Here is a 26,061-nt window from a genome sequence, read left to right on the forward strand (position 1 = left end):
TAAAATAGCCACCGAGGCGCTACATGACATTTCGGAAAGTTCGAACTTGGGCATTTCACTGTTCCTGGACGTCACAGCTCGACTCCCGTGCGCCTGCCTGCAGGCGGACAGAAGGTTATGGTGCTATCGGAACTGAGAGGAGAGCGACTGGTAGGAAATGAGCTTGGAGGGCGACAGGCCGGTAATGCAGGCAGAGAGCGCTGACAGCCGCCTCCCCGGCTCCCAGCCGGATGGCGGAGGCAATCCGTAAGGCGGGCGCCAGCAGACGTCGCGCCCGGCCTTCCACTGTGAGCTGCCACAGAACTTCTCGTTTCCAGCAGGAAACAGACGGCCGTAGCAAATGTAGTTGGCAGTCAGTCGGAATACCAGGTACGTGTTAGCAAGGCCACCGTGGAAACTTTAGAAACTCTGCGTAGTTTGCTGCTGGTGTGTGAAATGGAAGAACCCTCCATGTCAACCACTTTTATATAGTGCGGTAGCAATCTTAGTCAACAGGATACGATTACACATACAGGAGTTAATGAATCTATTTTGGAAATTGTGCTACAAATAGAGCCACCTATGTCCTGTTTCGGCCAAAATTATCATTTTATTACAATGTTTCAAAAAAATAGCTACGCTTAAAACCTTCAGCAGTCTAAGAAGGAGAAAATGAGGTCAAAGTCTGAGAACGGACGACAACAACTTCGTCTAAGATAAGACACTGGAAAGGAATCAATGGATGTGGAAATATGTGGTAAATTCGTAAAGTGGCTACACCTTCTGTTCAAATGGCTCTGAGCACAATGCGACTTAACTTCTAAGGTCATCAATCGCTTAGAACTTAGAACTAATTAAACCTAAGTAACCTAAGGACATCACTCAAATCCATGCCCTATGCAGGATGTGAACCTGCGATCGTAGCGGTCACTCGGTTCCGGACTGTAGCGTCTAGAACCGAACGGTCACTCCGGCCGGCTATACCTTCTGTAATTCAGCTAGTGAAGTTATACCTTGTTATAAACAAATTAGAGGCAAACTAGGCTTTGCCGAGATATTCATTTTGCCAGTTTTCTTTTAGAAACGAAAACAACAAATGAACATTGGAGTATCGTAAAAAAAATTTCGTTTCCATGTATTCATCGAAACACCTTTGAAATTGAATGAGATTTTAACTCTGCAGTGGAGTGTGCGCTGATATAAAACTTCCTGGCGGATTAAAACTGTGTGCCGGACAGAGACTCGAACTCGGGAACTCCCGAGTTTGAGCCTCGGTCCGGCACGCAGTTTTAATCTGCCAGGAAGTTTCACCTTTGAAATTACTTGCATTATGTACAAATGTGTAACTATAGTATTTAAATTAAGAAATATCATCACCAACAGTTTCTGTACGCTGGGAGCTGCAGCTTTGTTAAAGTCTGTGTGGCTACGCCTCTTCATACCTCAATACACAGCTATCGTTTGCAACAACAACCGCTTGCAGTACTCAGTTGAAAGCTGTCAAAAGCGCTTCCAGATGTCAGGGATTTATTATCTTGACTGCGCTGTAGGAGGAAGAGGATATTAGTGTTTAACGTCCCGTCGACAACGAGGTCATTAGAGACGGAGCGCAAGCTCGTGTGAGGGAAGGATGAGGAATGAAATCGGCCTTGCCCTTTCGAAGGAACCATCCCGGCATTTGCCTGAAACGATTTAGGGAAATCACGGAAAACCTAAATCAGGATGCCCGGAGACGGGATTGAACCGTCGTCCTCCCGAATGCGAGTCCAGTGTGCTAACCACTGAGCCACCTCGCTCGGTGCACTGTAGGAGTGTCTTTGTAGTAAACAATAAAAGTATTAAACTTCATACATGATGCTTTTTTTCATGTATCTCAGACTTTATACCTCCTGAACAGTGTGTTGTAAATGATATATTTGTGTATGTACATTCCGTGGCATATGATTATACTGCTAGAGAAATACGTTGCGTGGCGGAGCGGTTCTAGGCGCTTCAGTCTGGAACCGCGCGACTGCTACGGTCGCAGGTTCGAGTCCTGCCTCGGGCATGGATGTGTGTGATGTCCTTAAGTTAGTTAGGTTTAAGTAGTTCTAAGTTCTAGGGGACTGATGACCTCAGATGTTAAGTCCCATAGTGGTAAGAGCCATTTGAACCATTTTTTAAATACGTTGCGAACAGTGTTAATAGATAAGAAGTAATAAATTTAAACGTCGTACACAATCCAGCTGTTTTTCACTCATCTCGATGTTTATGACATATGCCACCAACTATTTCTGGATACTGCCTAGAGAGAGAGAGAGAGAGAGAGAGAGAGAGAGAGAGAGAGGAATCTCACGTCTTCCAGTAACTTATAAAATCGTATCTAAAGTTTTGCTGAACCGACTTAAGACCAAGCAGTCCCACAGACTGGAGTCAGGCGGGTGTGACGGTACGTCACATAAATGGACATTTGGAGAAAGGGAAAGGGAGTTTTTGTTATGAGAGTGTGAATTATAAATTATTTCAAGACTGTGTACGTGTGCGCGATGTATAACAAATAGTAAAGAACGTAAGTTATTATTATCCAAACACAAATATCGATGTAATTAACCAAACACAGTTTTTGTGGTATAATCTCTGTGTAACATAGGTCATGAAGATCAGAGACAATGCTTTGATTGAACTTCTCTCCTGTTTTGTTTCGTCTAGCGGTAGGCCGTCATTGTAGTGCTGTCTGATAATTAACGTAAGTTTCATGTGTATTTTTGAAAAATATAATAGAAATTGTTATTCGAAAGTGTGTATTATTGACTTAGTTATCACGTGTCATTATAGCAACCATTAATTATAATTAACAAAGTTTTTACAGAACTTCGTAGAGCAGGGAGCTCATCTTCCCTAGCAGGATTTAGTCAGCCATTACGCTTACGATTCATGTTATAAAATGCAAATGCGAGTAACTTCTCAATTTAGATCTTTCATTAATTTCGAAGCTGAAATTAATTTTAGTTACCAAAATTCACAGCACTGAATGAGTTCAGTATGTTTCATTTTGGCCGCCTAACAGCAGACGAGATTCTCTCCAGTTTTGCCTGGAAAATAATGAACAAGAAATATTGAAAATCATTACATTCCGCAATATCGCAGTTAATCTTTATGTAATTTGGTACATAAATAACCAGTAGCCCCTGAGACCCATATTAATAATTACAGTTTGCGTAAGAATATGCATATTTTCTTCTCTAAATAGCAGCGCTCAAGCAAACTATTTATTAGAAGGCGGTGAGTCGCGCGCTGTGTTTAAAAAATATTATATCGTACGTACTTCGGGGCAGCCGATATCCGTACGAGTGTTATCGCGCTATAAGTTAATTAAAAGTCTCATGCTATCCCATAATATTTCAAGCCACCTCAACCAAAATCATAAAATATATAATTGTAAAAATAAAAATATACACTTATACCGTGATAGGCCCAAAATTCTCATTTTATTACAACGTTACCAAAAACTAGCTACGTGTAAAACCTTCACCAGTGTAAAAAGGAGAAAATAAAGTCAAAGTTTGAGAACGGACGACAGCAAGTTCGCCTAAGATAAGGAACTGGAAAGAGATCGGTGGATGTGGAAATATGCGATAAACTCGTAAAGTGGCTACACCTTCTGTAATTCAACTAGTGAAGTTATACCATGTTATAACCAAACCAATGGCAAACGCGGCATTGCCCAGATATTCATTTTGACAGTTTTCTTTTAGAAACGAAAACAACAAATGAACACTGGAGAATCGTAAAAAAAATCATTTCCGTGTCTTCGTCAAAACACCTTTGAAATTACTTGCATAATGTACAAATGTGTAACTATAGTATTTAAATTAAGAAATATCTTCACAGACAGTTTCTGTACTCTGGGAGCTACAGCTTTGTAAAAGTCTGTATGGCTGCGCCTCTTCGTATCTCTATACACAGCTATCGTTTGCAATTACAACCGTTTGCACAACTCGGTTGAAAGCTATCAAAAGCGCTTCCAGAAGTCAGGGATTTATTATCTTGTCTGCGTTGTAGGAGTGTCTTTGTAGTAAACAATAAAAGTATTAAAACTTCATACATGATGCTTTTTTTTCACGTATCTCAGAATTTATACCTCCTGAACAACGTGTAGTAAATGATATATTTGTGTATGTACATTCAGTGGCATATGCGGATACTGCAAGGGAAATATGTTGCGAACAGAGTTAGTAGACAAGAAGTAATAAATTTAGACGTCATACGCAATCCGGCTGTTTTTCACTCATCTCGGTGTTTATGACATACGCCCCCAACTATCTGTGGGTACTGCTTCTATTTATATACAGGAATCTCACGCCTTCCACTAACATAAAATCGTATCTAAAGTTTTGCTGAACCGACTTAAGACCAAGCGGTCCCACAGGCTGGTGTCAGAACGAGTACAGGAAAGAGAGATCCTGTACTGAACAGATCTGGAACCTCAAAGCCATACTACAAGTCAGACGATTCCGGAATTCTAAAACAAAATTTGTGGATTTCAAAAAAGCTTATGATTCTGTTGACAGACAAAGATTGCTTAACACCGTATACAAATTAAAAGTCGATAGAAAGACCAGAGGTATCATCCAAGAAACTTTATCACAAACCAATAGTGAAAGTCGTTGGAGAAATCTCAAACAAATTGGAAACTCACACAGGAGTTCGACAAGCAGACAGCTTATCGCCACTCTTCTTCAGCATATTTTGGAAAAAACAGACATAGATTGCGAAAAACATGTCAAAAGTATCGAAATTGCAAAAAAGAACGCAAAAAATGTCATTGTGAAATGCTTGGCCTTCACTGATGACCTGACTATATCAACATACAACCAAGATGAAGCCAGCCTGGCGCTAGATAAGCCACATGAACTCTCCTAAATCTGTACTCCAAATTACACACGTAAAAACCCAGTATATGTACACCAAATCAACTGGAAAACATTCACTGAAAACACTGTATGGAAAAATCTCACTGGTCACTGACTCCAAGTACTTAAGAGAAACCATCCAATCCACAAGACTGGTCACAATGTCGAACACAGAAGGAATATTCAAACCCGCAAAATACTTACAAATTGACATGGAATCACAATAACAGAAGAGCAGTACGCGTATCTCGTTCTGCAGAACTACGATACTGCAAGTCGGTTCTTTTATCAGAAGCCTTGTATGCGGCAGAAACTACTGTTATTAGAGAGACGACCAAAGTTAATGACATAAAAAAACTAGAACGAAAAGTTCTTAGAAAAATCTATTGTGGTGTACTCCTAGATGGAACTTGGGTCAGACGACCTACAAAGGAATTATACGCAGAAAACAGATAAATTTAGGAAAAGACGTGTACGTTTCTATGGGCACTACAGTGATAAGCCAAAACATTATGTATAGTGCCCAAGGCAGTGGACGCCAATATGTGACGTTGCAATCACGTGACGCGGTGCCAAAAGTGACGTGCTACAGACGCGAAATTTAACCGACAGGAAGATGCTGTGATATGCAAATGATAAGCTTTTCAGAGCATTCACACAAGATTGGCGCCGGTGGTGACACCTACAACGTGCTGACATGAGGAAAGTTTCCAACCGATTTCTCACACACAAACAGCAGTTGACGGGCGCTGACTGGTGAAACGTTGTGATGCCTCGTGCAAGGAGGAGAAAAGCGTACCATCACATTTCCGACTTTGATAAAGATCGGATTGTAGCCTAACGCGATTGCGGTTTATCCTGTAGCGACATTGCTGCTCGCGTTGGTCGAGATCCAATGACTGTTAGCAGAATATGGAATCTATGGGTTCAGGAGGGTAATACGGAACGCCGTGCTGGATCCCAACGGCCACGTATCATTAGCAGTCGAGATGACAGTCATGTTATCCGCATGGCTGTAACGGATAGTGCTGCCACGTCTCGAACCCTGAATCAACAGATGGAGACGTTTGCAAGAGAACAACCATTTGCACGAACAGTTCGACGACGTTTGCAGCAGCATGGACTATCACCTCGGAGACCATGGCTGCGGTTACCCTTGACGCTGCATCACAGACAGGAGCGTCTGCGACGGTGTACTCAACGACGAACCTGGGTGCACGAAAGAAATAAACGTCATTTTTTCGGATGAATCCGGGTTCTGTTTACAGCATCATGATGATCGCATCCGTGTTTTGCGACATCGCGATGAACGCACATTGGAAGCGTGTATTCCTCATCACCATACTGGCGTATCACCCGGCGTGATGGTATGGGGTGCCATTGGTTACACGTCTCGGTCACCTCTTGTTCGCATTGACGCCACTTTCAACAGTGGACGTTACATTTCATATGTGTTACGACACGTGGCTCTACCCTTCATTCGATCCCTGCGAAACCCTGCATTTCAGCAGGATAATGCATGACCGCATGTTCCAGGTCCGGTACGGGCCTTTCTGGATACACAAAATGTTCGACTGATGCCCTGGCAAGCACATTCTCCAGATCTCTCACCAAATGAAAATATCTGGTCGATGGTGGCTGAGCAACTGGCTCGTCGCAATACGCCAGTCACTACTCTTGATGAACTGTGGTATCGTGTTGAAGCTGCATGGGCAGCTGTACCTGTACACGCCGTTCAAGATCTATTTGACTCAATGCCCAGGCGTATCAAGGCCGTTATTACGGCCAGAGGTGGTTGTTCTGGGTACTGATTTCTCAGGATCTATGCACCCAAACTGCGTGAAAATGTAATCACATGTCAGTTCTAATATAATATATTTGTCCAATGTATACCCGTTTATCTTCTGCATTTCTTCTTAGTGTAGAAATTGTAATGGCTAGTAGAGTAATTATGGGAAACTATCTGCGCTAGTAAACACTTGCCAAATTGTGCCACGTGCAAAAATTAATTGACTTTGTAACGCTTGATCACGAAATGGCGGTAGACAATCAACATGGCACTACATAGTCGAATATTCAGTAACTCAAAATGGAAATGAGAAATACCATGCGAAAATTCTTTTTATGATTTATTCAGAATTAACCAAACATAATACACAAGTCTTTAGGCATCAGAAAGACATGTGAAACGTAAATCATTGAACTAACCACATAATGTTTCTTATGCTGCAACAATATACAGTCCAATTACTTCGCACAAAAACGAAACTTTTGCAGATTCTTGCAGACTGATACAAGTTCATAGCAAGTTGAGCACAATTATTTGCTGGATGTATTCCAATCTCTGTCTTCCTCTACAGTTTTTGCTCTCTACGGCTCCGTCTACTACCATGGAAGTTTTTCCCTGATGTCTTAACATGTGACCCGTCGTCCTATCCCTTCTTGTCACCGTTTTTTACATATTCCTTTCCTCTCCGATTCTGTGCAGAACATACTCATTTCTTGCTTTATCAGTGCACCTAATTTCCAACATTCGTCTCTATGACCACATCTCAAATGCTTCGATTCTCTTCTGTTCCGCTTTTCTTCCAGTCCACGTTTCACTATCATATAAAGCTGCGTTCCAAACCTGCATTCACAGAAATTTCTTCCTCAGATTAATGCCTATGTTTGATACTGGTAGACTTCTCTTGCCCAGAAATGCCGTTTTTGCCAGTGCTAGTGTGCGTTTGACGTCCTCCTACATCTGCCCGTCATTGGTTATTTTGCTGCCTACGTAGCAGAATTATTTAACTTCACCTACGCCGTGATCATCAATCCTGATGTTACGCTTCTCGCTGTTCTCATTTCTTCTGTTTCTCATTACTTTTGTCTTTCTACGATTTACTCTCAGTCCGTATTCTGTACTCATTAGGTTGTTCATTCCAAATGGTTCAAATGGCTCTGAGCACTATGGGACTCAACTGCTGAGGTCATTAGTCCCCTAGAACTTAGAACTAGTTAAACCTAACTAACCTAAGGACATCACAAACATCCACGCCCGAGGCATGATTCGAACCTGCGACCGTAGCGGTCTTGCGGTTCCAGACTGCAGCGCCTTTAACCGCACGGCCACTTCGGCCGGCTGTTCATTCCATTCAGGAGATCATGTAATTCTTATTAATTTGCACTGAGGAGAACAATGTCATCAGCGAATCACAACATTGAAGTCTTTTCACCGTCTACCAGCCCAAATTGCCCGCGGACAAGTGTATGTTTGAAACGTATTAGGACGGACATTGACTGGCCACCGCCAGGCAACTCATGACCGACTGTTCTCGCCAAATTTCAGACAGACGCACTTTAAAGATCTACACTGAGCATATCGATAGTGGTTACAGAAACATCATTGCAAAGTATCAGCAACGACAAGTTCCAGACTTACCGACAGAAAATTATCTAAGAATTGCAAACAGCCCTTTAATAGGTAACTGTCAACCCGAACCCCTTAAATGAGCTCATTGATCACACTGGAGAGCTGTACATCGTGTAGAACTCATACCAAACCGGTCCCGAGGCTCTCCATCGCTCACGTAAGTCATGGTAGTGAAGTGGTGTGTTTCATGTCACACTACCATGCCGTCCGGGGTGGCCGAGCGGTTCTAGGCGTTACCATCTGAAACCGCGCTACCGCTACGGTCGCAGGTTTGAATCCTGCTTTGGGCATGGATGTGTGTGATGTCCTTAGGTAAGTTAGGTTTAAGAAGTTTTAAGTCTAGGGGACTGATGACCTCAGATGTTATGTCCCATAGTGCTCAGAGCCATTTGAACCATTTTAACCACACTACCATTGAGTTCGAGCATACCCCTGTGTTGCTCATAATATCTGAACTTGGTGACTTATACCGTGAGGGGACCGCTCCACATAGGATTCTGTGGGGTGTTAAGACAAAAGAGTTCAACCAATACTATCGAACATGTGAATTTGAAAATGGGCGGCCTAATTAAACATGAAATATGGGTACCAGATACACTCTAGGAAAAAAAGCGACACCGCGGAAAGAATTATCCGATGGGACTGAAATCAGTGTGATGTACATGTACAAACAAATTGTTCAAGAGAAAGAGCTTAACAAACTGACCAAGTCAGTAACGCTTTGGTCCATCTCTGGCCCTTATGCAAGTAGTTATTCGGCTTAGCATTGACTGATGGAGACGTTGGATTTCCTCCTGAGGGATATCGTGCCAAATTCTGTCCAATTGACCAATTATTTTGTCAAAATATGGAGCCGGTTGGAGGGTCATTCCCATAATGCCCCAAACGTTCTTAATTGTGGAGAAACCCGGCGACCTTACTGGCCAAGCTAGGGTTTGCCGAGCAGTAGAAATACTCGCCGTTTGCGGGTGGGCAATATTTTGCTGAAACGTAACCACAGAATGGGGCGTAGTATGTCGTAGAACGTACCGCTATGCTGTGAGGGTGCCACGGATGACAACCAAAGGGGTCCTGCTATGAAAATAAATGACAACCTCTACCATCACTCCTGGGAATCCAGCCGTATGGCTCGTGATAGGTTGTTATCCCACCGGTCCAGGGCGTCTCCAGGCACATATTCATTGGTCACAATGGCTCAAACTCTTCACTGAAGACACTTCTACTCCAGTCAATAAGATTCCAGGCCGAATGTGCCCGACACCACTGCAGACGGGCTTGTTGGTATACAGAGGTCAACGGTAGTCGACGCAAGGGCGACATGACCTCAGCCCCCTTCCTATAAGCCGCCTATGAACGGTCCTTACGGCCACTGAAGCACCAGTTGCACGTCGGAAAATGATGAATTCTGGGCTCTGAGTGCCCCACAGATGACTGCTCGGCCCTCACGCCCTGTCATCTCTCTAGGTTGACCAAATCCTGTGTTCCGTCATAGTCGAATAGTGCCGTCGCACCTGTTCAGACGTCGAGTGTTTCGCCAATTACTCCAACCGGCTTCTGTGAGTCCAACTTACGTCCTCTCTCACACGCTGACATCTGTGTATATTGTTCACGCGCCCTGCAGCAAGACAGTTACTGTCCAACTGAGTGCACCGATTGAAATTGGCAAAGATTTTGTGCAGTGGTATCGGCATGTCCCGTGTTTTCTATCCAGTTTTGCATTTTCCGTCGATACCTGTATGAATATTAATTTGTGGACAATTTGTGTAATTCCTTCGTGGTGCGTTTATTTTTTATTTATTTATTATATCTTTTAGAGTGCGCAATGAGAATGGGTTTCATCTAACTACGGACTGAAACTAATCCTGTTTGTTGCTCAAACGCACGTGCTTGAATCTAAACACGCGTATTTTTGAATGCACAATAATTCAAATGGATTGTTAAACACACAAAACGGTACCTTGGCATTGGTTTCTGAAACTGGAAAGTAAATTATAATAACTATGTACAATTAGCTATGTCCACGTAAACCGCCAGTGCTTGCTGAATTACCTCACAGGTAATAGGAAAGATCCAGAGAAGTACATATGCGTACAAGTTCCCTTGCCGAAGCATATGTTGAGTTCACTAAAACGTCTAATAGAAAACAAATAACTTCGCATCCGCCTTCTCACGTCATGTGCTTGAAAATGTTTACTATCGTTCTAAAGCTCAGAAGCAGAAAATGCCAGCAGCGGTAGCTGAAAGTTACAATTTCGGCGGAGTATGTATGATCGGTTCTGAGAAAGAGTCTCAAAAATACCTTGTGCTAAAGCGTTGTCTGCTGGAAGCGCACGAGAAGATGAAATGGTTTCTCTCTGCAGCTCTAAGAGCGATTGTGGTACACGAAAGTCATAGAAATAATAAAAATAATATAATAGCTCTACATAGTAGTTACTCCTTAGCTTAAAGGCATTTACCACTAACAACTAATATTATTTAAACACCAACATTCGTCTTCATAATTTGAGTACGTCCACCTTCCTAAAATCTCGCATTTCTGCCAGCACCGGAACTTCATTAGGCAGTCTGTGACGTAGCAAATACGTTACCTAGTAATGTACAAATATATTCCCCTCTGTTTTTCTTTTAGTTTCATTTGACGTCACAAGTAACATTTTGGGTAATAATGATAATGATTTAAAGGTTTTACTTAAATTCAAAGAGAAGAATGTACACCATCCATAAGGCAACATGAATAAACTATTTACTGAGTAGTCAAATTAACATGAGAGGGAGCACTCGAAATAACATTAAGCAGGCGGACGACTGGACGTTGCGTATAGAAGGCGATGCATTGCTACGAGCTGGAAGGCGCGATACTAAAGCAGCCGGGAATATACGGGTGTGACATTTGTGCGGGAAAGAAGAGGATATCTCGACGCTTCTAGAACAATTTACGCTTATGTAGACCTCCCTGTCAGCTTAAAAGCGCACGGAATGACTTTGTCAAAGGGGAATCTTCCACCTGGTCTGCTATGCATTATCTATAGAAATCACAGAAAACATGAAATAGTCCCAGGGACTCTTTCGTAATCCTTCAATTTAAGAACTACCTTGATATTATCTTCAAGAATGTAATAGAAGCAGTACTTAATGACTTAGTTTCTTCTGTTACATTTCGTTGGTTTTTGTTCGTTTGAAAATGTATGTCTAATGAGACTCCCAAAAGCAGAAGCAACTGTTTAATGGAGGTGATACCAGCTGCACTCGAGACTACAGGTCGCTAGTGGGCCGCCTTATGGGTAGGAAACGTAAATAAAAGATCTGCAGAAACGTTCATTTCATATTTAATTTGGTACTTTCGGAGTACCAGAGCTTTTGGACATTGCTCTGAATGACCGAAACAGCATTTAAGTAACCACAGGTTATTCCACAATTATTACCCGCAAGTATCGAGTAGGAGCAGGAAGTTACTTGAATAAGTGTGCAAGTATCACTTCTACCTGCGAAGATCTTTACAACGACGATAGGACCGCGTTCTCGAGTCATTATGCTGTCGCGACATGATGGGTAAGCGACTTCGGGATACAGCTTTGCAAATGCTAAAATTTCCTATGTATTTTTAAAGTTGAATTACGCAGATATCCACCCGGTCGTGCGTCTGAAGTGCTAAATTCCAGTATTTGGTCCAGTGCTGTTATGATCATACGAGGTAGTGTTTATCAGGAGATTATTGTTGGAAAGCCACGTAACACTGCATGCCTAATTACATATCCTTTTCCAAAGTCTTACTTATTCAAAATTTCAGAGTGATGGATGTAGCCTTTTTGGTTTTCTATAGATGGCTTACGTTCATAAAGTCTCTCTCTGTAGTTTGTTGCTGACTCATGCTAAGGATTACTGATAACATAATTGAAGGAAGTGTTACTAATGGTGCGTAATGGAAGACGTTCACCTAAGGCTTGGCGCAAATTGAGACGCGCATAGTATGTGTGACGTGACACGACACTACAGCGCGACACGCACGTGCCGCGTGGGTGCAGCGCTTATTGCAACGAGTACACCATATTTCGCACTCGCCGACTAGCGACGCTCTGCGCTGACAGAACCGAAGCGCGCGCAAACTATTCTCTGAAATATATGATTTTTGCCTTACTTGTATCGTTACATGTCAGCTTCGTGACGAAGTGCCCATCAACTCGCTAATGACCATTCTTAATGTTATGTACATATTTTAGTAAGACACTACGCAAAACTCAAAAAGTTTGCAACGAAAATTAGGAGTCGCTATGATTTTGCGTTTGGTGCGTATTACACCGTATGAAATTTAGCAAACATGCTGAATTTTTGTTTGATTTCGGAGGAGGTCTCCATCTGCCTCCGATTTCGAGAAAATGGATCCCATGTAGCGCGCTCGCTTTCGATCTCACGCTCGCGAGAATGAAATACTCGCAACATCTCTCATATCTCCTAAACCGCTCGAGACATTAAAACGAAAGTTTGGCGAATGATAGCACACAAGTAGGAGAGTGTTTTGTCAATTCGTAAACACACGAGACTTTATCTATGGCGATAGATTAGTACTTATACTTCCCTTTTTATTTATTTCACTCCAGTGATTGTAATTTTTTAAGAGTTATCGACAGCTAGCGAAACAAGAGCTTCCTAGTACGAAAATAAACATGAAATTTCTTCTTTTATGTTACTGCAAACCGACACTATGAGGGTTTTCGTAAGCTATTGAGCTCTGTGATTACCAATTACTCGTTTAATGAGGCACTCCGTTTCGGAATTCTGTCTCAATAGCTGCTGTAAGATGAGTTTGGCAAATTACACTGTGACAAAGGAAGTGCAATTAAACCATTCACCAAGAGAAATGTGGCCGTTACTCACAAACGGTGATGCTTCTTCGAATGAGAGAAGATTGACAACTCACACAAAAATAGATTGCTAATTCCGTTGGAATTTTGGTGGAATCCACGTAACCCATCGTATTTTTAACACTGAGCGACTGGAATGTAAAGTTACCAAAGGATTTTATTCCTTCTCTTGATCTGAGCAGTATTAAAATAACGACGAGCGTTCCTTCAGGCGGAATGATGGGCACATGCCAGATACTGGTTACTCACCTACGGCTTGCCAAACTGACAATGTGTGATCGCGAATAAAATAGTTGTTCTTGAGAAATGTAAACAACTGATCTGTCGCACAACACAATGGTCAGTGTATTGTCAGCAACGTAGGATAATGCTCGCAACAGGTTCAAATGGCTCTGAACACTATGGGACTCAACTGCTGTGGTCATAAGTCCCCTAGAACTTAGAACTACTTAAACCTAACTAACCTAAGGACATCACACACATCTATGCCCGGGGCAGGATTCGAACCTGCGACCGTAGCGGTCGTGCGTTTCCAGACTGTAGCGCCTTTAACCGCTCGGACACTCAGGCCGGCCCTCGCAACAGCAATGCACAAGCTAGCCATTTGCGCCTTGTGAGTTGGAGTTCGAAAAACATTGTCATGAAAATAGATCTGCCTTTGTCAGCAGTACATTTTAACAAATTAAATATATCTAATCATAACACTATTTTAGGATATTCCTACTTTCGTAATAACACAGACCATTTTCTTCATTTGTGTAGCCTGTTGTATAATTGGTTTATTAATGCTGATAATGTGCATGCAACAATTGAAATGCTTTTTCTCATCACGGCGAAACAATTAAAACATTGTTATTTCTGACTGATTTTCGACTGTTTCTAGCTTGTAGTGGAAATGTGATGTTCACATGCATGTAGTACAGTGTGTCGTATTACATTATTACATCGGTATCAGTGTAATCACAATGAGACTTCTATACATCAGATCTTGGACGCTTTTTACCACGAGCACAAAGGGTTCACACCCGTGGAGATTATCGCTTTCTAAATTTTTGTAACAGATCGTACAGATACGCCAGCATACTAGGCAGCGAGAAGATAACCGTGTTTTACTTTCCTACTTTGATTCTTAATCACATGATTTTATAATATTCCTTGCTTCCTTATTCACTACCCTCTGTCCCTTCTTGCGATCTGAAAACATCGCGGAGGCATATGATACAATTCCAGCGGCCAATGGCTCATCTTCTTGACAGAAGAAAAACAAAACAAAAACAAATCAAAGCTGTATAGATATAAATAACAGAAAAGTATAATGTACTAACGAAGAAAGATGGAGCGTTTAAATGGCGAAAAACGAAACACTACCCAAAGGCAATGAAATCTAGTACACAGTAAGGCAAAATTTATCGTATGGGCAATGCTACCACTGCTCATATGCGCCGTTCCGATGTGAGCATATGGCCGGGCTACTTTTCCGCTCCCCGCCTCAAATTTCCCACGGTGCTAACGAGGCACGCGCGACGCGCGGCGCGAGAAACTGTGCCACAACCACAACGCCGCGCGACATGGCGCAGGCGCGGGTCGCGTCCCAGTCGCGTCGCGTCGTAATTTGCGCGATCCCATTTAAACCTGAGATGTTACAAGAACGCGCGCTGCTCTGCGTCGCGCCACACGCGTCTCAATTTGCGCCTACTGTTGTCTGTCGCGTGCTCTCGTCTTAAACCGTAAAGTGCCAAACACAACTGTAATACAAATATAAACTGCAGATTATAAGAGGACAATACGCTTCTCCGTTATATCTGACGGCTCATTGCAGTTCCAATCCCTTTATTTTTGGCTAACCACGCCTGTTTCACAGGTCATCTCAATTTATTAATGAACTCGTAAGTAATTACAACGTGTACTTACGAGGGCGGAAGTGGAGGACTATCATTGAGTGCCAGATCGAAGAGACGGTAAAATGTCAGGATTGTGGCGTTCGCGGCACCTTATGGACGTGAGATAACATAGATTTTGTAGATATTTAAGATTTGCGCATAGGATGGTGTGGTTGGTGTATATGTGTCAGTTTCATTAGAGACCACATTGTTCAATGAGGAAAGGAATACTGTGGTCTGATTGGGAGGGATGAGGTGATATGATAAGAAAAGTAATTTGATGACGATCACGAGACCAAGAGAGTTAATGGAATTTAGATAAGGTAGAATGATGAATACCTGAGTATATTGCCCAAAATAGCAGTTTGGTAGGAGGTAAATGAAGGAAAAATGATTTTAATAACAACTAAAATAATAAGAAGCATGGAAATAAATGTGTGATTTGTACACGCCAGAGATAGGTGAATGACGCTTTGTAAGTACGTGATAGATACAGATATTAAACTCAAGCTAAGTAAACAATTGAAGGATAAGTTAATGAAGGCCGTTATCGCCCAGTCAGGTCAATAAGTCAAGACAAAGCTTGAGTGCGTATTATGGTTAAAGTAGGTAACAAGTGCTAGTCTTCGAGATTTCACAGTCGTATCAGAACTGTTGGATTCGTTAGTTGGACACGCGCAGAAACATTCAAGACATGGATCATATGAACTTGAAATAAAATTTGAATATGGAGTAGTATGAACGTCTGTTTGCAAAAGCATCAGTCACTTAAATAGTGCCATTGTAAACATAAGTGTAAGTTGGAAAATCTGTGAAATTTTTGTGTAAACAAAGTTAAAATTTTAGACACTTTTAGAGCCATAAAATATAGACTGCAGAGATGGAAACATTCCTCCCTTAGTAGATGAGAGATATAACTGTGAAGGACTTCTGGAGATGTAACATTCCAACCTTGGTATGTTATATAGTTTGTTAGGTTAAGAGCCATGAGAGTGAAGAAAATTCCTGTCTTAGTTATAAGAAATGTACTAAATAGAGCAACGTAGAAACTGTGATAAAAAGCTCAACGAACAGCAAACATCTCTCCCTACGTGTGCAACGATTTTGATGACAACAGAGACGGTAGATGCGGTTTCAACACGATGGCTGTAAAGCGCATTATTCTTGGATATCTAGTGAAGTCCTGAATCGACACTATCCTAGTCGATAGAGGGAACAATATGACAGGAAGACCTAGAGAGAAGTGCTCGAATTAAAAAGAGGTGTAAGGCAGTGATTTAGTCTTTCACCCCTACTGCTCAATCTATATATCAAAGAAGCAGTGACGGAAATGGGTTTCAAATTCAAGCTGAAAGGATATCAATGATACGATTCGCTCATGACGTTTCTGTCAATTGTGAAAGAGGGGAAGAATTACAGGACCTGTTGAATGGAATGAACAGTCTAATGAGTGAAGAATATGGACTGAGAGCAAACCAGAAAAAGACAAAAGTAATGAGATGTAGCAGAAATGAGAATAACGAGAAATAGGCGAAATTAAGAAATTCTGCGACGCTGGCAGAAAAGTAAACCATTATGGACGAAGCAAGGAGGACATAAAAAGCAGAGCATTCCTGGGCAACATGATTCTACTGGTATCATACATAACCCTTAATTGCAGGAAGAAATTAGTGAGAACTTACGTCTGGAGCACAAAATTGTTTGGTAGCGAAACATGGACTGTGGCAAAACCGGAACAGAAGAGAATCGAAGCATTTGAGATGTAGCGCTACAGAAGAATACCCAAAATTAGGTAGTCTCATAAGGTAAGGAGAGGAGAAGTTCTCTGCAGAATCGGGAGGAAAGTAATAAACGGAAAAGACAGACAACAGCAGAGGTGCTGTAGAGGATAAAACAGCAGATCTGAATACATCCAGCAAATAACTGCGGACGTGTGTTTCAAGTGCTACTCTGACATTAGAAGATTGGCACAGGAGAGGAATTCGTGGTGGGCTACATCAAAACAGTCAGAAAACTGGCGAGTCAAAAAAAAAAAAAAAAAAAAAAAAAAAAAAAAAAAAAAAAAAAAAAAAAAAAAAAAAAAAAAGAGGCGGAGGGGGGAGGGGGAGGGTCTCCGTGAAAGAACTGCTGCAGTAAAAGAAAAGTTTCTGGATGTGCACAGTTTGAGAAGAACGCGCACTGTTGAGTGTCACTTGTGGTACAATGGCTCACGAAATGGTGATCCTTTCTGGCCACATAAATTTCCCAGAGCTCGATCTTCTAGTCCAGGGCTTAACAACTGGCCGGTTTTGAGCCCGAGTACTCGCGTCTGCTCAGGTACGTGCTCGCGAGCAGGTGCAAGGTCGCGGAGTAGGGAGGGAGGGGAAATGCGCGCACGTTTGAATGTGATCTCGCGTTCGTAGCAGATTTAACTAGCCATCTGAATGCTTTGAACATTTTACTACAAGGTAAAGATCTGCTAATTACTCATTTCATTATTCGAATACGAGCTTTTAAAATGAAATTGACACTTTGCGTGAGTCAGCTGGAAACAGGAAACCTAGCTCATTTTCCTAAATTATCATCCATGCAAGATGTCACAAAGACTGTGATCGTTATTCACATAGTTTAGTTGATCAGCGCTTTCAAGATCTGACAGCACTAGACAGTGATTTTGATCTGTTCTCTCCATATTCAGCGAATATTTAAGAGATTCGTCCTGAGCTGCAGCAAGAAATTATTGATCTGCAGTGTGACAGAGAATACAGAGACAACTTTCAGAACAAGAAAAACATTTTGGAATTCTACAGACACTTCCCTCAGGATAGATTTTCTCGTTTGCACAAACTGGCGGCGACAATAATATCAATGTTCGGTTCCACGAATGTTTGCGAACAACTGTTCTCTGCAATGAAATGTAACAAGACGCTCCTGAGAAACGCATTGTCTGATCGAAATTTAAACTGCACGCTGCGCCTAAAATGCACAAGAACAATTACTCCGAACATAGACGCAATTGTAAAGGGCAAAAAGTACAAGATAACCGAGAATCCCACACTTCAGTGACACCTTTTATTGTGTAACAGTTCACAAATTAATGCGAAGCTAATAAAATTATGTGGCATGTGTACATTCTCCTTTATTTGTTTCATTTGTCGCAGTAATAATTCGTGAGTGATATCCCTGCAGGTGGCCGCGGATTTACATTGACTGGCGGCAGCTGTTGTGTGCCCCACGTGACTCTCCCCACTCTCCGCTCTGGTCCGGTAGTGGGGGTAGCGTGCTCGCGCTGCTCAGTGCTCGCACCTTGCTGCTCACAGCTTGCTCCGCGAGCACGTATGTTGTGAAGCCCTGGTCTAGTCCAACAACTGGAACGGGAGCGACGCCCCTCTGAATCCGATTGGACAGCTCTGGGTTGGATTTTGTTATGCTAGCCATCCTATCCACCAGCGCACGCGTGGTCTCGTATGTCTTTGAGTGCCAGCAGCACGTGGGTAGAAACATCTGCAGGGTTAGACGTGATGGAGAAAATCCGCTACCAAGGTCTGTGAGATGTAGATGTCACATACATAGAGACACTGTCTACCTGAGGTGTGAAACACACACAAAGTTTTGGTTCACAGGAAAGATTTCTCGTCGCCACTTCGCAAGTTTTGCGCCAGTTGAGGAGCAGTGAGAACACAGACCTGGTAAACAATGTATATCAGTCTTATTAATATTATCACAATCAAAATACTCCTTCTTTTGAAAAGCTGATCACTACTACAATTCGTGACAGTTTGTGATTAGACCGGATTTCCACAAGTCTGAACATAAGTTAAAGACCTTAATATTGGAAGAATCAACATCCGATATTTCCTTGGAAAGTAGAACAAAATAACGTAGTGAAGATTAATTGCCGATACCATGTTCCTGGTCGTCTTCCATGCAGGGGCCAAGTAATGGCGATGGTGAAGGCAGGCATTCGCAGAACCTTTGGTCGATGGTGGCTGGCGCGACACGGTGCCGTATGGAGTAAAGTTTCTGATCGAGATTGTGGTTGAAGAACTGCGAGAGCAATTGGCACCTTCCCCCGTGCTCGACAGAAGATGCCCCGAGTGGCTTTGTGGCACCCTAATTACCCACGCTGCATAGGGGATACTAGTGGCTCGCAGATGCAAAGCTATCCAGGCGGTCAACAGTCTCTGGGGGTGGCCGCACTGTGTCCTGCTGGCCTAGGCAGCGTACATGATTCAAGATCTGTCGTCTGCTCAAGTTTATGCAACAGGTAAATCATTGCTGTGAGAAGGGATGTCCCACTGTAAGGTGTACTTACAATCTGTACATAGAATAATAGTGTGAGACTGGCATGGACTCCCAATACAAGGAGCTCGCAGAGTAGATATTTGTGAAAACTGAGAGATTAAGACAAAATCAGTGTGAACATGGACTGTTTGATGTTTTTGGTTGTATGTTTACAGACTTCTTGAACAAAGGATGTATCAATATAATTGATAAGAGATGCACGTTCCTCGCTCATTATAGCGTCGCATAAGTGATAAAGATACGTGTGTAATGGTTCACTTTTGTGAGACTATGCAGGCGATGATGGCGGCGGCACGAAGCCTATGGAGAATATAGGTGATACCTATGGCGGAACAACAACAGAGGTCCCATTACGTGTTGAAAGCAGCACAAGGCAATTATGATGAAAACGAGATGACAGAGGACGAAGACGATAGTGAGAGTCAAGGCGAGGAAGCTTTTCCCGAAACGTGAATGCAACGCCGACAGCAGCGTAGGTATTTCCGATGGAAAGAGTAATTCCATAGCTTGGACTGCAGTGATTGATCTGTCACCAGAAAATACTCGTAGACACTATGCTCACTAGACCGGACGATGGATGTAGCTTCGATATCCATACAGGAAACAAAGTAACGCCTCTACTGCACACGAAGAACGGGTCGTTGTTTATTTCGATAGTAACGGGGTTATTAAACTGTCGCACATCGAAGCTTGTACAAAAAAATCTTGTCTAGCAGGAAGCCATTTTGCAACGAAAAAATAAAGAGTTACCGAGAAGGGCAACGTGTATATAAAGCATTGAATCGATAGTCAATAGCTGGAGCGAGAGGGATGCCAAACGCATAGACTGTGTGTGCCAGTGAAATATCTTCCCAACAGGTGTTGTGGATGCGTGCGCATGTGAAATACCTTTCCACCACGTGTTGCGTTAACATGCGTTTGCTCAGCGAACGCTCGTGTTCCAATTTCGCCGCTTGTTTGCATTAGTCCTTCGCGAATGTTTGGCCTGACGACAGTTACATCCACTATCGACGGGGGAGCGAGACACGTGTTCTGATGCGATGTACAGCTGACGTATGTGAACAAGGCGACACGTGAGTTTCAGGTTTGTCGGTAATACCATAGAGAGGCTGCATAAAGAATTATACCACACTATATATGCACAGTGGCGTAATATGACGCAGTATAAACATCCAATTAGGCGACGTGGGACCAGATTGACCTTACTGAAAATAACTAAATACTCCCAAATATCGATGCTTAGAAATACTGGTAGCTGGTCCAGTGGGTTTCATACTTTACTAGCAGAGAAGCAGAAACAATTAACAAAGTAAGACTACTGTTCGCCAGGTAATGCTATGTTAAACTTTTATTACTTATTTATTTATTTATTCAGAACAAAATTTCTCTATGATATTCAAATGTCGCAATCGTAGAGAGACGGATATATGTTTCTGGAAGGAATTTTTCACCTTGTAGAGGGTGACCGCTGATATGAAACTTAATGAAGACAAACTGTGTGCCTTTACCGGGAAAAATGCTCTACCAACGGTTTTTTCCTTCTTTTGGACCTCCTTTACCTGCACTCACAGCCCAACCTTTCGCACTTCAAAGGAGCCTTCAGCGGAGAGTTCCTTTAGCTGCATTGTTGTTCCGCTACTTGACGTGGAATTCTAAGACAGTCAAAACAAAAATTAAATGAATAATCTTCCCCGGAAACTATGTCAGTATAGTAACTTAAACGGTTCGCATAGCGGAATAAGGTACGTAACTGTTTTCTGAAAATCGTCTTAAATGGTTAATCACGTCATTTTATGCTCAGAACATGCTTTTTTCCTCTTGAATTTCAGAAACAATAAAAAAAGAGCGTAAATGAAATTCAAATAACTTGAAAGCTCCATTGGCTACCTCGCTGTTCCTACTTTCCTATAGCTCATGTACAGTAAGTGATATATTGTTGCGGAACTTAAAGTTTCGTAATATGGAATGCAAATGATTTGTATTACCACACTGTACAAATACACACACCAAAACTCCAAAAAATTGTTTGAGTGTTCCAAAGAATGGGAAGACACGTAAAATGTGGTTGCTCTATACAGGCAAAATACTACCACGTCGATGCACAAGTTTTCTAACTTAATTTAAAATCTCCTACACTCGGAAGCTGACGTTAATTTACGTTCGAGGTATGCTGTCCCAATGTTGCAAGAAAGAACAGCGTCTCTCAACGAAATTAAAATATCAATGAAAATTGTTGTTACATATAATTTTCCGTAAACCCTTCGGCAGCTGAGTTGTAAAAACTGTAGATTGTAGAAGATCAGGAGCAGATATCCATCTGTTGCTTGCTGCTTCAGATCCGGCCTGAAGGAATGTGTCAATTTATTTGTAAAAAGAACTCAACAGTCCACTTATATTAAAACCAAATCGCAATTACAAAAATTCACCACATCTGTGAGAAACAGATTATTGTTGTGTATTTCTTGCTGTTTACGTACGCTTACATTTTCACACTCGCTGTTCACACGTATCACCTTTAAGAAGCTTTCTAATTAACGTAACCACAGATTTTATACTTTATTGTAATTTTTTTTATTCTTCGTACTGTCCAGTTAAGATGCTTGTTAGTTAAGCCCTCAAAGTTTCATCATCTTACGTAAAGATTAAGTAAGTCTGATTCAGACACTGACGTTAGTTTTTACTCACGACAATCACAACACTTACGTTTGTGCTACCTGCGTGTTGTACATGCCTTATATCTCTCTGCGTTCAAAACCTTATCGTCCTACGCCTCGTTGTACTGTGTTGCTATGCGATACCTTCAGCACCAGCAATGTTTTCCAAAAAATGTGGATTGTTTGTATGAAAATTAAAAGCATTTTTCCTTAGTTGTCCATTTCTGAGAATAAGATTAATGTGAGGCTGTATCTAGTAGTGTGTTCAGTTTATCTCAATACCCTAAAATATCTTGAAAACTACACATCGAATCCAAACAACAATTTCTAATTAAAATACAGGGTGTCCACAATGAGACTCCAACATCTGAACCCATAAAATCTGAGACGAAACACAATTTATTGACGAACAAATACAGGGAAATCATACAGCAGCTCATCAAGTTTTCATACACAGGTGGACGGTTCAGTACGCTTCAACATGGGCGCCACGGGTAGCGCGAAGAATATCAAGCCTATAATCGATTTCGTGCCATGTGTTGCGGAGCATCTGCTCTGTGACAGAATTGATGACAATTCGTATGCGCTGTTTCAAGTCTTGCAGGTCCTTTACTGGTGTAACGTATACTCGGTCTTTCACATAACCCCACAAGAAAAAAAATCGAGGGAGGTTATGTCGGGCAAACGTAGCGGCCAAGGAACTGGACCTCCACGGCCACTCCATCGTTGCGGGAATGTGTCATTTAAAAATTTTCGGACATCAAGGCTCTAATGTGGTGGTGCACCGTCCTGTTGAAATATCACATTTGGCTGCAGGTCTTATCTATGGCACGGCAAATCGTTCCAACATGTCCAGGTAGATGGCTCCATCCACAGTCGGCTCCTCAAAGAAAAATGGCCCAACAATGCGATTTATCATCAAACCACGCCACACATTAACTTTCGGACTGTCGCGCGTGTGTTCCCTAGGTGCATGTGGATTTTCGGACCCCAGATGCGCACATTGTGACTATTGACAGCCCCTGACACGTGAAAGGTTGCCTCGTCAGTAAACATCACGCGTGATAAAAATGCTTCGTCCGCAGCAATGCGACCTAACATGACACATGCAAATTCTTCTCGCTTTGGTCGATCATCAGGCTTTATTTCTTGCACAACCTGCACTTTATATGCGTACAAACGTAATCGCTGATGAAGCACTTTGTGCACTGTTGAAAGTTTCATACGAAGTTCTCGTGCTGCCTGTCGCACTGACTTCTGTGGACTTTGTTCGAATGACAGCCGCACTTGTTCCGCACGATGTTCGCTGATCCCAGGCTCACCACCACCATGCCCTTTCGTAACACTCCCAGTAGCCAAAAACTGATCACACCAGTTCTTTATAGTCTTGAACGAGGGGGCGCTTTGTTGTAAACTCGACGAATGTTTCTTTGCACTTGGGTCGCCGATTTTGTCTCTGCATACCACCAGACCACTTGTGCACGCTCCTTCATATCCTCCATTTTGCTAAAACAATTGATTGCAGCTTCACTACGGCCACTTGGCGTATCAAATTTGCACACCACAAACTTGTTGAGTTGCTCTGTATGCCCCCTTCAGGATTCACAGGTCCACCATCTGAAATAAGATATAGGATATTAAAATGTTGGAGACTAATTGTGGACACCCTGAATGTTCATCTCAGAAGGGGACAGCCAATGCTACCAAGCTCGACCCCCTACCCCCAACTCGTGTGTGTGTGTGTGTGTGTGTGTGTGTGTGTGTGTGTGTGTGGCGAAGGGGGGGGGGGGGGGGACTGGGCGCTACTTTCAACTGAAATGGGAACGTAGTTTTCTCATTGCAGATTCGGATACTACGGAAAAAGTACATAAATTCTGTCTTAAATACTTTTTTCGTTTCGCGACTGTCGGCGGTATAGCCGAAATAATCAAAATGGGTAGAAAATCGTATATTTAGAAATGTTGTCCAATGATACTTGAATGAAGCTTCCACCTCCACGCTGCAAGGGTACGACAGGCAATTATTTCGTAACCTTTAAGGGGTAAAGTCTTTCTCAAAGGTGTACTCCTCCGACAAAACGAAAAGAGGACATGTCGACACCCCACTGTGGCTGTCTAGCAACTACGACTTACCATAACACGCAGTGCAGTCCCATTAAATGTTATGAAATAATTGCCTGTCCTATCCTCGCACCATGGACAGCATTTTGAAACGCATGATTTTCTAGCCATTTTGATATCTCCGGTTACAGCGCCGTCTGTCGCGAATTGAAAAAAACGTTCAGACAAAACTGATGTACTTTTTCCCATAGAAACCGAATCTGCAATAACAAATGAGAGATTCCATTTAAGATTTAAAAGTGCCCTCTTCCGGCTCCCAAACACGCGGTGGTGTGGGGGGGGGGGGGGGGGGTCAGTTTGGCATCGCTGGATGTACCCATCAGTCAGTGACGGATACAGAAAAACCACAAGGAGGGGGGGGGGGGGGGGCGCAAAAGATAACTTGAGCTGCCTTTACTTTTGCCGTAATAAAAAATAATCAAGTCACATGCAAAGTTTAAGAAAATTTTATTTAATCTGATTATACACATATAGAAGACGAAGCCATCTTATGATGTAAAAAAACTACAACTGTGATTCTCTTTCTTAAATGATGAATTGTATACGCCTATTCTTCCTGGCAAATTGGTTAATTACATCATCAATAGTACAGTCAAAGCCAGGATGAGTGTTAAACAGTGCTAAGCCATTAAGTCGATCCTCCTTCATTATCGGACTCAGCCATGTCTTTGTACGCCTCAGTGTTGAAAGCCTTCTTTCCACTGTAGCGCAATAGATGCAGGTAGACAAGCAAATCTTTTGTACAGCGTGTTAAAAGTAGGATACTCAGATCTAGGACAAACAGACAACGCTTGCGAAAGGAAAGAGCAAATAGCATGCGGGCTTGGGGGGGGGGGGGGGGCGGGTGTCAATGAGGGGGCCCCGCAAGTAACGAACAAATTTTAATTACAAGGTTTTTGGTTCCAATGTGTCGTTCTCGAGATATTTCAGTGACAAATTGAGCATCCCGTATATTACTTCCCACCATCGAAACAACTGCCACAATGGGTTCTTGCTAACACTATTTTCGTATTTCGCGTAAATGCTTCTAAAAGTGTGGTAACTCTGCTAACTGTCTTACACGCTAGAAAATCAGCTCCAAGTTTTACCAAGAACAACTTTATTGTGCATTGGGTCGTAGTTCATTACTGATAGTTGACAACCTAAATATACGATACGGACTCACTTGCAAAACTTTGGCCGCGCAGGGTAGCCGTGCGGTCTAGGGCGTGTTGTCATGGTTCCCCCCCCCCCCCCCTCACATTCGGAGGTTCGAGTCCTCTCTCGGGCATGGGTATGTGTGTTGTCCTCAGCGTAAGTTAGTTTCAGTTAGATTAAGTAGAGCGTAAGTCTAGGGACCGATGACTTCAGCAATTTGGTCCCATAGTCGTTACCACAGATTTCCAGATTTTGCAAAACGTCCTGCAGTTCCTCAGTTTTAAGCGAGTTTAATTATATTGCATGGAGCAGGGAAGAGAATGTCCGTCTTTGCACACATCGCCGCTCTAAATGGGCGGAGTATAAATGCATAAACTTTCGGAAGTTTCTCACTATCATCGTTCACAAAACACCATTCCATTCTTAGATAGATGTTGTAAATGTGTCATCCATCGCTAAACAGGTGACCTGTTTGCAGAGAAATTACTTAAAAACATGGTAACTTGGGGTAACATTCCTGTAATACACATATTGATTCGTTCTAGTCTATGACGTAACCAAAACTCCTGCCAGTAACAGAGCGTTTTCGATCAGGCGACCAAATCTTGAAATTTAATGATTTTTAATTTTAATTACAACAAAAATAACAAATTTTTTTGACGATATTGTCTGTAAATGCTATCTGAACGTTATAATCACACGTAACAGCGACAACCCGAACGATGTTTTAACGTAGGAAAATGGCTTATATTATTTGACTATATGTCCATCTTTTCAAAGACGGTTGCGAGACGTCGACTGTTTAGTATAGCATGTTAAATCAACCACTTTTTAGACGTAT

This window comes from Schistocerca americana, chromosome 4, assembly GCF_021461395.2.
Source record: "Schistocerca americana isolate TAMUIC-IGC-003095 chromosome 4, iqSchAmer2.1, whole genome shotgun sequence".
Lineage (NCBI taxonomy): Eukaryota > Metazoa > Arthropoda > Insecta > Orthoptera > Acrididae > Schistocerca > Schistocerca americana.